This window comes from Melanotaenia boesemani, chromosome 5 (genome assembly GCF_017639745.1).
Source record: "Melanotaenia boesemani isolate fMelBoe1 chromosome 5, fMelBoe1.pri, whole genome shotgun sequence".
In the NCBI taxonomy this organism is placed as follows: Eukaryota; Metazoa; Chordata; class Actinopteri; order Atheriniformes; family Melanotaeniidae; genus Melanotaenia; species Melanotaenia boesemani.
In genome coordinates, this window is record NC_055686.1 from 27249244 (window position 1) to 27264124 (window position 14881).

General features: G+C 41.6%; 1 protein-coding gene across 2 annotated transcripts in view; it reads right to left on the bottom strand.

Moving 5' to 3' along the window:
- LOC121639986 (Fc receptor-like protein 5) overlaps nucleotides 1-14881 on the bottom strand; it is a 907115-nt gene that overhangs the window by 707792 nt on the left and 184442 nt on the right. The window lies entirely within an intron of this gene.

Below are 14881 nucleotides of genomic sequence, written 5' to 3' on the forward strand. Positions count from 1 at the left end.
TTCTAGTCATAATTTTCATTTCAAGTATCAAAAATCATTACTAAAACAAACTAATGTAATCACCCGCGTGTGACCCATAATGCTTAGCGGCTCACATTCCGTATTTAACACATTCAGCTTCGTTAACTCCGTTTTCTCCATGAGTTGTAATGGCATTAGCGGTCATTGACAAGAACAACCTAATTTAAAATCCGCCCTGTTTTTGGATTTTGGTAATTCCTTTTTATTTTATTTTTCCTTCTGAATGGACTTTATGCACGGTGCTGTTTTTTTTAACTTCCGGTTCATGACACGCCAGTAAAAACGCTTCCGGTTAAAGCTATGGGTAACGTTGTGGCTGTAGATTTGAACACTGAGGGAAACAAAGGAATACGATATTGTTAATATTCGAGACAACAGGTTGTATATTTGTTTATAGAAGAGTGTATTACTATAATGGTATAATATATAACGTGAGATGAAGCAGGCACACAAGTTTCAGCGGCGTGAAAGGTCGACAGCTGAACACTGCTGTGTTCCATTGTGTACCTCGTCAGCTAAATACAATTCAACAATCAGTTTCCACACGTTTCCCTCGGATGATCAACAACGGAAGAGATGGATGGTGAACATCAGAAGGGATAATCTCATCATCACTCCACACACTCGTGTATGCAGTCGACACTTTACAGCGCAAGATGTCAAAGAGCCGAGTAAGGAAGGCAAGAGGAGGCGGCTGAGACCCGGCGCCGTTCCAGTTTTATTTCCGTGGAACAACTTTTCTCTTGGTGAGAGAAGACTTTCTGTGTGGGAACGCACAGCTAGAGAACCAGAGAATGTGGAAACTGGGGAACCAGATTGTGCACACGATCACGACTACTGCGTGGGTCCGGATCCTGCCGTTGTGGACAGTGTGCTGGAGGAAAACCAGAGGCTACGAGAGGAAGTCGCTCCACTAAGGCAGCAGCTGGAGCAGATGTCCCTGTCACGTTTCGGGATACAGCGATTTGTTGGGTCCGATGTGGACATTCGTTTTTTCACCCGGTAAGTACATTTGCTAGTTATCTTATACTTTTAGACCAGTTATATGGAGCCCCTATTTAGAAGTGATAATAATAACGATAACAGCAATGACAATAATAATGATACATAGCCACGCTACATAATGCATAGTCTATTCTTCTTAATAATAATAATAATGTTGTTGATGATGATAATAATACAGTGTCACAAGAGGAACTCCATTATTTTATTTTTTATATTGGCGAAAATAAAGAGCTGAGTTGTAGCACAGGAGATGGTATATTGCTTTCTGCTTATTGATTACTGTAAACATCTAGCTTACATGTTGTCGACTGTGAGCAGGTCTGATTGTAAGGTCTGACAGCAGCAGGGTGAAAGGGGCTGCCCTGTACTGTGAAAATGTTAAGCATTTATTTCATAAGGTAACCCCTCAGTATAACTGAAGTTTGCAGGAGCTTCACCTGTAGAATCTACAGGTAGTAAGCAGCCAGGTGGATGGATCAGATGCAGATATCTGCTGAGAGTGAAACATCAAGGGGAAATGAGGGGTCTTCTTATATTTGGATAGACTGGTTTACTTGTTAGACTCCATGAACATGGAAATTAAAAACGTATTCTGAAATACAAATTAATAAGACCCCGGTCTAACAGGTGGTTGCTTGTAGCAGGAAGGTTTACTTCAGATCGCAGATGAAGGTCAAGAACACCAAAAGCATCATCAGTGGAGAGATACAGCAGGTCCTTCCTCCCCTCTGCTGTCAGACTCCACAATTAGGCCTGTTCACAGCAGTGTTGATGTATTTATATTGTAGTTGTGTGTATATATATTTGTATACACAACTTGTTTATCTATTCATATTTTTTTTACTTTGAAATTGTACAGCTGTCTACAGCACTATGAATTACCCCACTGAGGCATAAATAAATGTCTATCTAAAAAAAATTTACACAGCGTGTGGGGAAAAAAATGACTGAATATCTGACTAATGTAGTTTGGTTAACATTTATCCTGCTTATCGTAATTTTCAAAATAATAAATAAAACAAAATGGAATGTCCCTCAGGTGAAGTTAGGTCTCCATCTGTTTCCAGGTTTGCATCTTATGACCACCTGATGCGGTTTTGGCAGGTCATTCAACCATCACTGAAATACATGGTCCGAGGGACCAGCTTAACTGCTGATGATGCTGGACGACTGAGTGCTCCCATGGTAGGCCTTATTTGTAATTATGTGATTTTCCAACTAGAGCACAATAAAGTAGTACAGCCAACCATTTATTTCTTATCTTGTGTATTTCACAGGGACAGGCTCTACACCCAATAGATGAGATGTTCCTGTTCCTGAACTACCTGGCCCTTGGACTGAAGCAGAGGGACCTGGCTGACCGCTATCAAATCCACCAATCTACTGTGAGCAGAATAATTCTCACATGGAGCAATTTTTTGCTTTCTGTCCTGGGTGCACAGAGAATCTGGATGACACAAGAGAGGATCCGGGAGTACCTACCTGTAGAGTTCAGAGACTATGCTGACACCACTGTGGTTCTGGACTGCACTGAGCTGAGGTGCCAAACCCCTTCTTCTCCCTTGCTACAGAGTGAGGTCTACTCAAACTACAAGTCCCACTGCACCCTGAAAGGAATGATTGGTATAGCACCACATGGTCCAGTGACCTTTGTTTCTCCCCTCTATGCTGGTTCGATCAGCGACAAGCAGCTGTTTGTGGAATCAGGTCTTTGCAAGCTTCTCCGTCCAGACTCAGCGATCATGGTGGACAGAGGCTTCCTGATGGACAACTGTGTGCCCTGTAAGATGTACAGACCTGCATTTCTTTCAGGAAGACATCAAATGCCTGAGAGTGAGGTCAGGGAAACGCAGGCAATCGCACACCTCAGAGTGCATGTGGAGCGTGTGATTCGAAGATTGAAAGAACACAAGTTATTGGATTCAGTCATTCCTTTGAATATGTTTGGTAACATTAATCAACTGTACGTTGTTGCATGTCTCCTGCTGAACTACGAAAATCGCCCCTTGGTTAAGGCTTGGGCAAAGTAAAACAATCAAATCTGACATTGCAAGTGATTATTGTAGAATAGTTAGTCATTGAATGTGATATTGTTATTGCTGTTTTAAACATTTTGATGCAATAAAAAAAGGCGATCTCACAGCCTTCCTTTGGGACACAAACGGTGGAATTTTAATTGTTTTGTGTTTGTTATTTACAAGCAGAGGTGGGTAGAGAAGCCAAAAATTCTGAAATAATAGTACTGTTACATGAGAAAAATATGACTCAAGTAAAAGTCAAAGCTAGTCATCCAAATAATTACTCTAGTTAGACTAAAAAGTACTTATTGAAAAAAATTACTAAAATACTGAGTGCTCTCTGAACAACATCAGATATATTCTTTTTAACTAAAAATCAATAACTGAAAGTGATGAAAAAAAACATGAACATGAATAAAACATCCATCACATTAAAACAGTCTTCATAAAACTGACGTAGCCACCAGCGCAGTGTTTGTTTTCTGAGATGGTCATGTGGAAGTCGTGTAACAAAACTGATTCATATTAATAAATGGCCAAAAAATAGAAGCAACAAGTGGAATGCATGCAACTGTAATGGAGTAAAAGCAGTGTTAATTTATAAGTATAATTGAGTGAAAGTAAAAAACACACCGTTTTAAAACTACTATAAAATGTACATTTTTTGTAAAAACTTACCCAAGTTAATGTAATTGAGTAAATGTACCACATTACTACCCACCTCTGTTTACAAGCAGTGCAAGCATCATAACTTTCATGCCAAAAGCATGGGCAGATAAAAGTAAAAGTAATCAGTTTTCTCTTTTTTAGCTTGTAGAACTTCATCATCCCTGTAAATCCTCTGAATGAACAGGTCATCCTCAGTGTAGACTACAAAGTCGCACCATTCAAATCCACTTAATAAAAGTTGCCCCTGCACCTGCCAGTAGTAGACATGTGATTTTTTTTAACTGAAGTATGTCATCAGAGACCCTGAGGTAAGTGCAGTCGACATAGCTTCTGACATGAGGACACTTCACCTCTACCAGTCCAAATGCAGGTTCAGCTTTTGGGTCGTAGATCAGACCATCTGGTGAAGCCCCAAACCACGGCGCATCGGGATGAATGATGACGCCACATGGGTAGTGGTTGACGTCCCTCGCCAGACAATACTCCTCTATTGCCATAGGCTCCAGCTCAAAGCCTCTCTTCATGTCGGCAGTTTTGTAGCCTGACCGGGAGATTCGAACGGCCAAGCTTTCTGCCGATGACTGTCCTCTCACATGGCAAACTTCTCTGAAGCACATCACATGGATAAACAGTATATAATTAAACAGCATAATATATATATATATATATATATATATATATATATATATATATATATATATATATATATATAAACACTATACTATTATTAATCAAATATCAAATATTTTATGAGATCAATTCAGTATAACCTTCTGACCTGCCAAACTTTGGAGTAGACTTTATTCTTAAGAAGTTGTTCATGCTGCTTGTTGGTTTGGTATCATCTACCATGTACTATGTACTCACTGCATCTATGCCTTCTCTTGTGCCTCACTGTTAACAAGCTGTGTGCTTTAAGAAGAAGAGTGTGCATGTGTGGATGCTTATAAAGGGAAATTCAATGAAACAGACAAAGGAAAATAAATGAACTATTCTATGTGTAATGTATTACCGGATTCCTTCAGCCAGTCTTCTTTCTTTGGGTCTTGCTGATACTATCACCATCTGATTGGTCGGACCAGGTTTGAAGCCCTGTAAAGAAATGTAAAAGTTAAAGATGATGTTTTTGTATGTGTGTAACTAACAACATTATGTTAAAAAATTTGGATTTTTCACCTGACTACGAGGTTTGTGCCACTGCTGTTCAGAATCTGTGCAGCTTTGTGTTGGGGGTACAGCTGTAAGTCCCTTCTGGCTGTAATCAGCAGACTGATACAGCAAGGCTGCAACATGATTGCACAGGGCAAGCCCAGCAACACATGAACACTGGTACTCAGCAGCTCAACAGGTTTAGTGTCTTTGAGAACCACCTGTAAAAGAAGTTGATAGAAACAGTACCATGTGAAGTGTTTTTATATCCATGCAGTGAATGATAGCCCTAACACTGGTATGACTTATAAAAACACAGCAACTAAAGTTGTTAAACTTGTTATATGTTTTAGCCAAATATTCTTATATATTAAAATACTGAATAGATATAAAATACTGAATTATTTTTGTCTAGTGTGCATTTCTGTAGTACCAGTAACCTGCCAGGGGGTCTACAGATGGAAATTAGTCTTGAGCTATATTTATATTTGACTGAATGTTCATTAATATGCATCGTTTCCCCTTATTTCGTCTAAATGAAAAAAAACTCCTGACAATAAATGTAGAGCCGCATAGTTCCCATCACATTAATAAACCAGAGTAGAAAATGCCTCTGAACGACAGACATTAATAGCAAAAATTACAGCAGCATCAAAACCCAGTACTGCAACTAACTGCCGTTTGAGGTCATATTTAATAAGTAAATTCTTCCCGCTGCTCCCATTTCCCTACACTCAATGAATGCGGCTTCTGGCTCTTTTTCATGGATCTGAAGCACTTTGTCCTCACTGTCACTTCTGTCTCACTCTTGTCGGAAACTGAGGAAGAGGAGCAGTAGTGACTTATTAGCAAATGGTGCTAACCGAAGAACACACAATATAAGTAGCAAAGCATTACTATATGTCAAAAACAGACCAAATATATTTCTGTGTAAAATGTGAGCTTAATATTTACTGTTCTTACTACACAGTGTCCTAATCACATTAACACGTTGACTAGCTGCCTGTCTTCTTATGATGCTACCTTCGAGCTACCACTGTTAGCGAAACACTTACCTTCATAATCGTGTATAAAGTTGGTGATATACAACTTAAAGCCTTTAATCCGCTTGCTTGCGGACGTCGCCGTATGCTTCTGGAAAATCCTGTGGACATCGTCCACGTTGATGCGAGGCAAGTCTTGAAGACAACAGGTAAAAAACACCATATTAACCACTTTGGCAGCTGTCAACCGGAAGTAGTTGGGCTGGCTTATCGTGACCCGGAAGAGACTGCCCATAAAGTCCATTCAGAAGGAAAAATTAAAAAAAGGAATTACCAAAATCAAAAAACAGGGCGGATTTTAAATTAGGTTGTTCTTGTCAATGACCGCTAATGCCATTACAACTTATGGAGAAAACGGAGTTAACAAAGCTGAATGTGTTAAATACGGAATGTGAGCCGCTAAGTATTATGGGTCACACGCGGGTGATTACATTAGTTTGTTTTAGTAATGATTTTTGATACCTGAAATGAAAATTATGACTAGAAACTATTGGATTCTGGATATCAGAAACTCACGTATTTCCTAGTAAGAATTCTGTTTCAGATATCCAGAATGTTTATTTTAGATAGGAGGAATGTCATTTAGGATAGCTGGAAGTAAAAACGCAATACACATGAATGGGGAAAGTGACGTAATTTGTCCTAGTAAGAATGTCATTTTAGATATCTGAAATGTTCATTTTAACTAGGAAGAATGTCATTTTAGATATCTGAAATGTTCATTTTAACTAGTAAGAATGTCATTTTAGATATCTGAAATGTTCATTTGTCCTAGTAAGAATGTCATTTTAGATATCTGAAATGTTCATTTGTCCTAGTAAGAATGTTATATCTGAAATGTTCATTTGTCCTAGTAAGAATGTCATTTTAGATATCTGAAATGTTCATTTGTCCTAGTAAGAATGTTATATCTGAAATGTTCATTTGTCCTAGTAAGAATGTCATTTTGGATATCTGAAATGTTCATTTTAACTAGGAAGAATTGAATTACTGATATCTGAAATACATATCCCAGTAAGCTAATAAATGTCAAAACTGCTTGCCATAGAATGTCTTTTATCACAATTGTCACTAGGAACACTGTAATTCTGAACAGGAAACAAGCAGTTCAGACGAGCAAGAAAATTATTCAAACTGGGAAGAATGCTTTAATGCTACCTAAAATAGAAATGTGGAGAGTCAGTTAGTCTTTTTTATGTCAAAATGGTGCCCCACCATTCTGTCTCAAGATAACTAAAATATGTTTGTAGGTATCTGTAACTGCATTATTCCTAGACATAATTATAATTGTAGATAGCTGAAATGTAATTTTAACAAGTCATATTAGCAGTAGTTGACATCTGTAATGACATTGTTACTATTTAAAAAATATTGTAGATGTTTGAAATGATTTTGTAGCTATCTGAAATGTGTTTTTCATTTCTGATATCTGAAATGAAAATTATGACTAGAAACAATTGGATTCTGGATATCAGAAACTCACGTTTTTCCTAGTAAGAATACTGTTTCAGATATCCAGAATGTTTATTTTAGATAGGAGGAATGCCATTTAGGATAGCTAGAAGTAAAAACACAATACACATGAATGGAGAATGTGACGTCATTTGTCCTAGTAAGAATGTCATTTTAGATATCTGAAATGTTCATTTTGACTAGGAAGAATTGAATTAAAGATATCTGAAATGTCCATTTTGACTAGGAAGAATTGAAATACAGATATCTGAAATACATATCCCGTTTACCTAATAAATGTCAAAACGGCTTGCCATACCAGTTGCCTCAGGTTTGAAGAGAGCCTTTTCCAGACGGCATGCTTCAGCTCCTTCTAAAGATGCACAATAGGATTTAGGTCAGGGCTCATAGAAGGCCACTTTTGAATAGTTCAATGTTTTCCTCTTAGCCATTCATGGATGTTTTAAGCTGTGTTTTGGGTCTGTGAGGGACCGAGGCCAAGGATGAAGAGAGCACAGGAGGTTTTTTAAAGAAAAAGTCTTTTGACATTTAATTTTACCAAAAAACAACAAAAATACAAATTCCTAAGTAAAAGTTCTGGGCCCATAAAAGAGGTCAAATAAACAGAACATCAACATAAGGAACTGAAAACTAACTGACCTGCCAAACTGACACACAAGGGAAACTATATACACTGGCTGATCAGACCATTTTGACACAAGAGGGAAATACATAACCATCTTCAGCTACCTTAATAAACTTAATTCACAACAGAACTTAAACAATTTAGACTCATAACTCATTAGGGAAACAGAAATCTAAATAATCATACTTCTACATAAAGAATAAACAAAGTAATACAAAACAATAGAAAATCTAAAACCCTCTCCCACTATCTTTTTGAAAGATGGATGAATCCAATTAGGCTGTAGCCTCGTCAATGGAGATCCACCTCAGCTGGGACTCTTAGCAGGCTTGGGACTCTTAGCAGGCTTGGGCCTCCCACACAGCAACTTCCCCAGAAACTAGTAACTCAAAGAAAATGCATATTAACTGAAAATAAACCAAACAAGGTGACAAGAATGAGTCAACTAAAAGTGTGCACCCAATCAGTTAACCCCCCTGCCAAACTTGCTAAGGAAAATGTGAAATATAAAGGAAATGGTAAATATTAAATAAAATGATTTAACTGAAATGAAGAAAAAGGTTACCAGACCAGGCTCAGTGTGTGGCTGCCTAGGCGGCCATCACAGGGTCATTGTCCTGTTGCAAGACCCATGACCTGCAAATGAGACCAAGCTTTCTGACACTGGCCAGCACATTTCTCTCTAGAATCCCTTGATAGTCTTGAGATTTCATTGCACCTGCACAGATTCAAGACACCCTGTGCCAGATACAGCAAAGCAACCCCAGAACATAACAGAGCCTCCTCCATGTTTCACAGTACGGACAATGTGCTTTTCTGGATATGCTTCATTTTTCCATCTATAAACATAGAGCTGATGTGTCTTGGCAAAAAGTTCCATTTTTGTCTCATCTGTCCATAGGACGTTTTCCCAGAAACTTGGTGGCTTGTCAATATGTAGTTTGGCAAATTCCAGTCTGGCTTTTTTATGATTTGTTTTAAACAATGGTGTCCTCCTTACAATCAGACAAAATAATAATTCCACACAGTCACACAAGAAAACTAGTCTGTGTCTAAAACCTGGAAATAATTCTGATGTTATGTCGCAATTTAAAATGGTTGATTTAAAAGTCCTACAAGAAACAGTTTGGCATTTGAAATCAACAACATGCACTCAGGACATGATACCATCCGACTTTTTAAAAAGAGTTTTTACCTCAGTAGAAAGTGATCTCCTACTGAAAGTTAACAGCTCACTGACATCAGGCATTTTTCCCAAGTCACTAAAGATGGCTGCTATTAAGCCACTCCTAAAGAAAAGGACTCTAGATGCCTCTATAATGAACAACTATAGACCTGTCTCTAACCTCTCTTTTATTTCCAAGATTATTGAGAAAGTTGTATTTCACCAGCTTAATGACTTTTTAAATGGAAGTGGAAATCTTGATAAATTTCAGTCCGGCTTCCGACCTCATCACAGCACTGAAACAGCTCTGGTCAAAGTGTTAAATGACACATCTGAACACATCACACCAGTTTTGAAATCTTTACACTCACAGAATAGATTTGAAAACCCTTCTGATTGTTTACAAATCCCAAAATGGTTTAGGCCCAGAATACATCTGTGATATGATCAGAGAATATAAACCTTGCAGATATCTTAGATCCAAAGACTCTGGTCAACTAGTCCAGACCAGAGTCCAGACTAAACATGGAGAAGCAGCATTTAGCTGTTATGCTGCAAAACAAATGGAACAAACTGCCAGTGGAGATTAAACTTTCACCAAATGTAGACATTTTTAAATCCAGGTTAAAAACATTTCTGTTCTCATGCGCCTATGCATGAAATCTTATGAGGTATGTTGGACAAGCTGCCGATTTTCACCTCAGTTGATATTGGTAATAATTTTTGTAACCACTTGATGGCAGGAGAAACAATCCTTGAGCAAACATGGCTGCAGACTGGAAAGCTAAACCATGCTCTTGTCATTAACAAATTAGAAGATTTTTGTCATGTAATACATGTAAATGTTAAGTGTTCATAAAAGCTAATTGATGTAACTTTTGATTAATGATGATTAAAAATCTTCTACGGCAACACCTGGCCAAGGAAAAAGGGTAATGTTCCAGGTGAACTTTTGGTGCAGGAACAATCACACTACTGTATGCTGTGTTGATTGCTACAAGTACACGTGTGGCAAATGCAGAAAGAACAGTGAAGAGGGCTGAAGTGCTGAAATTCAGGTCAAACACAAAAAGAAGCACATGCCACCATCTCTGCACGTGAGATTTATATAGCCTGAATTGGGTATTTTTTTTCTTTATCAGTTTATGCACATGCTGCATAGATTTGTGTGTATGTATATTCTCGTGCAGTAATTTTTAAGAAAAAAATTCTTGTTTGAATCTTGTGCATCAGCAATAAATCTCAGCAAGAAATAATAATACTAAAAAAATGTGTCGACTCCTCACTAAGAAGACAGGGGAAAACAATTTTCCATTGTGATCACGAAAGTTGAAATATCATTACCCACTGCAGCCAAAACAAAGTTTTGTTTGAAATCGCTCAGGAAAACAATGATGTGACAAAATATTGTATATTAGTTCTAAACCTCCACCTCTCTTGTTACATTACAACACACTGATTCATTCAGGTAAAGGCAAAGCAACATTAGTTACCTTTCAGTTTCATGTGAGTTATTGCTTCATTTACAGAACAATGGTGGCTGTTCACATCTTAGTTAGGATATTAGCTCAAAACTAATCCAGCTACTTGGCTGACCTTTTGGGCACGAAAGTTAGAAAAGCCAAATGGCTGTGCTTTGGGACTTCTAGTGTTAAAGGGACATTGTGGGACATTTTCTGTTGTTTACTGGCCAAAATTGATGTCTGCATGTACTGTAGATATGGGTTATTGGTGTATTATGACCAATGATCTGACACATTCTCGTAAGTGAAGAATTTTAGATTTGTTCATACATATGACAGGTAAACGGGTAGGAAAGCGCCATGACGGTCTGCCATCTTGAAACTATAGCCGCCGGCAAGGGACAAAAAGCAGCAACTACGCATTTTCCCTGTGAGCCAGTACACAGTGACTGAGATGGCTAAAGCTTGACTAACACTCGGTTGCATAACAAGACAATGATTTCAAACACAGCAACAGGAACACTTAAATGGTCTGTATTTATTTAGCGCTTTTACCCAGAGCGCTTAAAACTTAATATACTGAAACAATTTAGTCAAAGTCCAGACCTTAACCTGACTGAAATACTGTGGTGGGAGCTTAAGAGTGCTGTGTTTTAAACAAGAGTGGTCCAAAATCCCTCCACAGTGATATGAGAGACTGATAACATCCTACAAAAAAAAAACTACTTAAAGTTGTCCGTTTAGTCTAAAGGTGCTTAGAAAGGTATAGAATCATGGGATGTACCTAGTTTTTTATGAACTTCCGCATTTTGACTAAGTTTTTGTTAAATAAATAGTGATTGAGTGTAAATTATCATTTGTATTTCATCTGAGGTTATATTTACCTAGTAAACATCAGGTGAGTCTTCAATTTTGCTCTGAAACATTCAACCTAGAACTGAAAATAGATGTACTGTCTATTTTCTATCCATCCATCCATCCATCCATCTTCTGCTGCTTATCTGGAGTTGAGTCGCGGGGCAGCTGCCTAAGTAGGGAAACCCAGACCGCCTTGGGGGATCCCGAGGCGTTCCCAGGCCAGCCGCGAGATGTAGTCCTTCCAGCGTGTCCTGGGTCTTCCTCGGAGCCTCCTTCTGGTGGGTGGTACCCGGTACCGATGCGAAGGAGCAGCGACTCTACTCCGAGCCCCTCCCGGATCACCGAGCTTCTCACCCCATCTCTAAGGGAGAGCCCGGCCACCCTACAGAGAAAACTCATTTCGGCTGCTTGTATTTGCAATCTTGTTCTTTCAGTCACCACCCACAGCTCGTGACCATATGCTCCCTGACCTGCCACCTTACCGTGGTGGAGTTTGCGTGTCCTGATGATCCTAGTGGCTATGTTGTCGGGGGCTTTATTGCCCTGGTAGGGTCACCCATGGCAAACAAGTGTCTAGGGGAGGAACCAGACGTTGCATGGCTCAAAACATCCCTATGATGACAAAAAATCATGGACCTAGCTTTCGCTTGCCCGGACATTGGTCACCAGGGCCCCCTCTGGAGTCAGGCCTGGAGGTGGGGCATGGAGACGAGTGCTTGGTGGCCGAGCCTTTGCCCATGGGGTTCGGTCGGGCTCAGCCCGAAAGGGTGACATGGGCCCCCTCTCCCGTGAGCTCACCACCTGCAGGAGGGGGCATAGGAGTCGGGTGCAGTCTGAGCTGGGAGGCTGCTGCCCAGCCACCCAGGGCAGGGACCCTGGTGGTCTGATCCTCGGCTCCAAAAGCTAGCTCTAGGGATGTGGAATGTCACCTCTCTGGCGGGGAAGGAGCATGAGCTGGTGCGCGAGGTTGAACGGTTCCGGCTAGATATAGTTGGACTCACCTCGACACACGGCGTGGGCTCTGGAACCACTGTCCTTGAGAGGGGCTGGACCCTCTTCCATACTGGAGTTGCTCCCAGTGAGAAGCGCCGAGCAGGTATGGGCATGCTCATTGACCCCCGACTTAGTGCTTGTGCATTGGGATTTACCCAGGTGGACGAAAGGGTAGCCTCCCTCCGCTTTCAGGTGGGGGCATAGGTCTTGACTGTTGTTTGTGCTTATGCACCAAACAGCAGTTCAGAGTACCCACCCTTTTTGGAGTCCTTGGGGGGGTGTTGGAAAGCTCTCCTTCCAAGGACTCCCTTGTTCTGCTGGGAGACTTCAGTGCCTACGTGGGCAATGACATCGAGACTTGGAGGGGTGTGATTGGGTTGAATGGACACCTGATCTGAATCCGAGTGGTGTTTTGTTGTTGGACTTCTGTGCTCATCACTGATTATATAACTGACAGACATGATTCCATAACGAAACACCTTGTTCAGGCATAAGAGTGTCCACATGTGCACTTGGCACCAGGACACTCTAGGCCGCAGTTAGATGGTCGACTTTGTAGTCATATCATTGGATTTGCGGCCGCATGTCTTGGACACTCGGATGAAGAGAGGGGCGGAGCTGTTAACTGATCACCACTTGGTGGTGGGTTGGCTCAGATGGTGGGGGAGGATGACGGTCAGTCCTGGCAGACCCAAGCGTGTTGTGAGGGTCTGCTGGGAAAGTCTGGTGGAGTCCCCTGTCAGAAAGAGAGCTCCCATCTCCGGCAGAGCTTCAACCATGTCCTGGTGAGGTGGGGGACATTGAGTCTGAGTGGGCTGTGTTCTGTGCCTCTATTGTTGAGGCGGCCAGCCGCAGCTGTGGCCGTAAGGTTGTCGGTGCCTGTTGTGGCGGTAACCCCCGAACTCATTGGTGAACACCAGCAGTAAGGTATGCCGTCAAGCTGAAGAAGTAGTCCTATCAGGCCTTTTTGGCCTGTAGGACTCCAGAGGCAGTTGATGAGTATCAGCAGGCTAAGCGGAATGCAGCTTTGGTGGTCGCTAAGGCAAAAACTCGGGCATGGGAGGAGTTTGGAGAGGCCATATAAAGCGACTTCCAGGCGACTTTGAGGAGATTCTGCTCCACCATCCGGCAGCTCAGGAGGGGAAACCAGTGCTCCATCAACACTGTGTACAGTGGGGATGGGGGGCTGCTGACCTCGACTCAGGACGTTGTGAGGTGGTGGAGGGAATACATCAAAGACCTTCTCAATCCCACCAACACGTCTTCTGATGAGGAACCAGAGTCTGGGGATCCTGGTGTTGGTGCTACCATCTCTGGGACTGAGGTCGCTGAGGTGGTTAAAAAGCTCCTCGGTGGCAGGGCCCTGGGGGTGGAAGAGGTCCTCCCAGAGTTCCTTAAGGCTCTGAATGCTTTGGTGCAGTCTTGGCTAAAACGCTTCTGCAGCATCACATGGACATCGGGGACAGTTCCCCTGGACTGGCAGACTGGGGTGGTTGTCCCTCTCTTCAAAAAGGGGGACCAGAGGGTGTGCTCCAACTACTGGGGAATCACACTCCTCAGCCTCCCTGGTTAGGTCTATTCAGTGGTGCTGGAGAGGAGGGTCTGTCTGATAGTCGAACCTCGGATTGAGGAGGAGCAGTGTGGTTTTCGTCCCGGTCGTGGTACAGTGGACCACCTCTACACTCTCTTCAGGGTCTTGGAGGGCGCATGGGAGTTCGCTGAACCAGTTTACATGTGTTTTGTGGACTTGGACAAGGCGTTCAACCGTGTCCCCGGGACCTCCTGTGGGGGGTACTCTGGGAGTATGGAGTGCGGGACCCCCTTGTACGATCTGTCCGGTCCCTGTATGACCGATGTCAGAGCTTGGTCCGCATCGCTGGCAGTAAATCAGTGGTTTTCGGTGAGGGTTGGACTCCGCCAAGGCTGCCCTTTGTCACCGATTCTGTTCATAACTTTTATGGACAGAATTTCTAGGTGCAGCCGAGGTGTTGAGGGTATCCAGTTTGGTGCCCTCAGGATTCGGTCTCTGCTCTTTGCAGATGATGTGGTTCTGTTGGCTTCATCTGGCCATGATCTTCAGCTGGAGCGATTCGCAGCCGAGTGTGAAGCAGCTGGGATGAGAATCTGCACCTCCAAATCCGAGACCATGGTCCTCAGCCGGAAAAGGGTGGAGTGCCTTCTCTGGGTCGGTAATGAGATCCTGCCCCAAGTGGAGGAGTTCACGTATCTCTGGGTCTTGTTCACTGTCTATTTTACGACTTAATATTATGCATCTATTTTTAAATGTATTGACTAATTTCCTCTCAAATTTTCCAGTCTCTCTCCACTTCAGATGATTCTGAAGACTTTACACCAAGTGTTGGTCTTCTACGTTCTTTCAATGGTCTCACCTTAGAGAA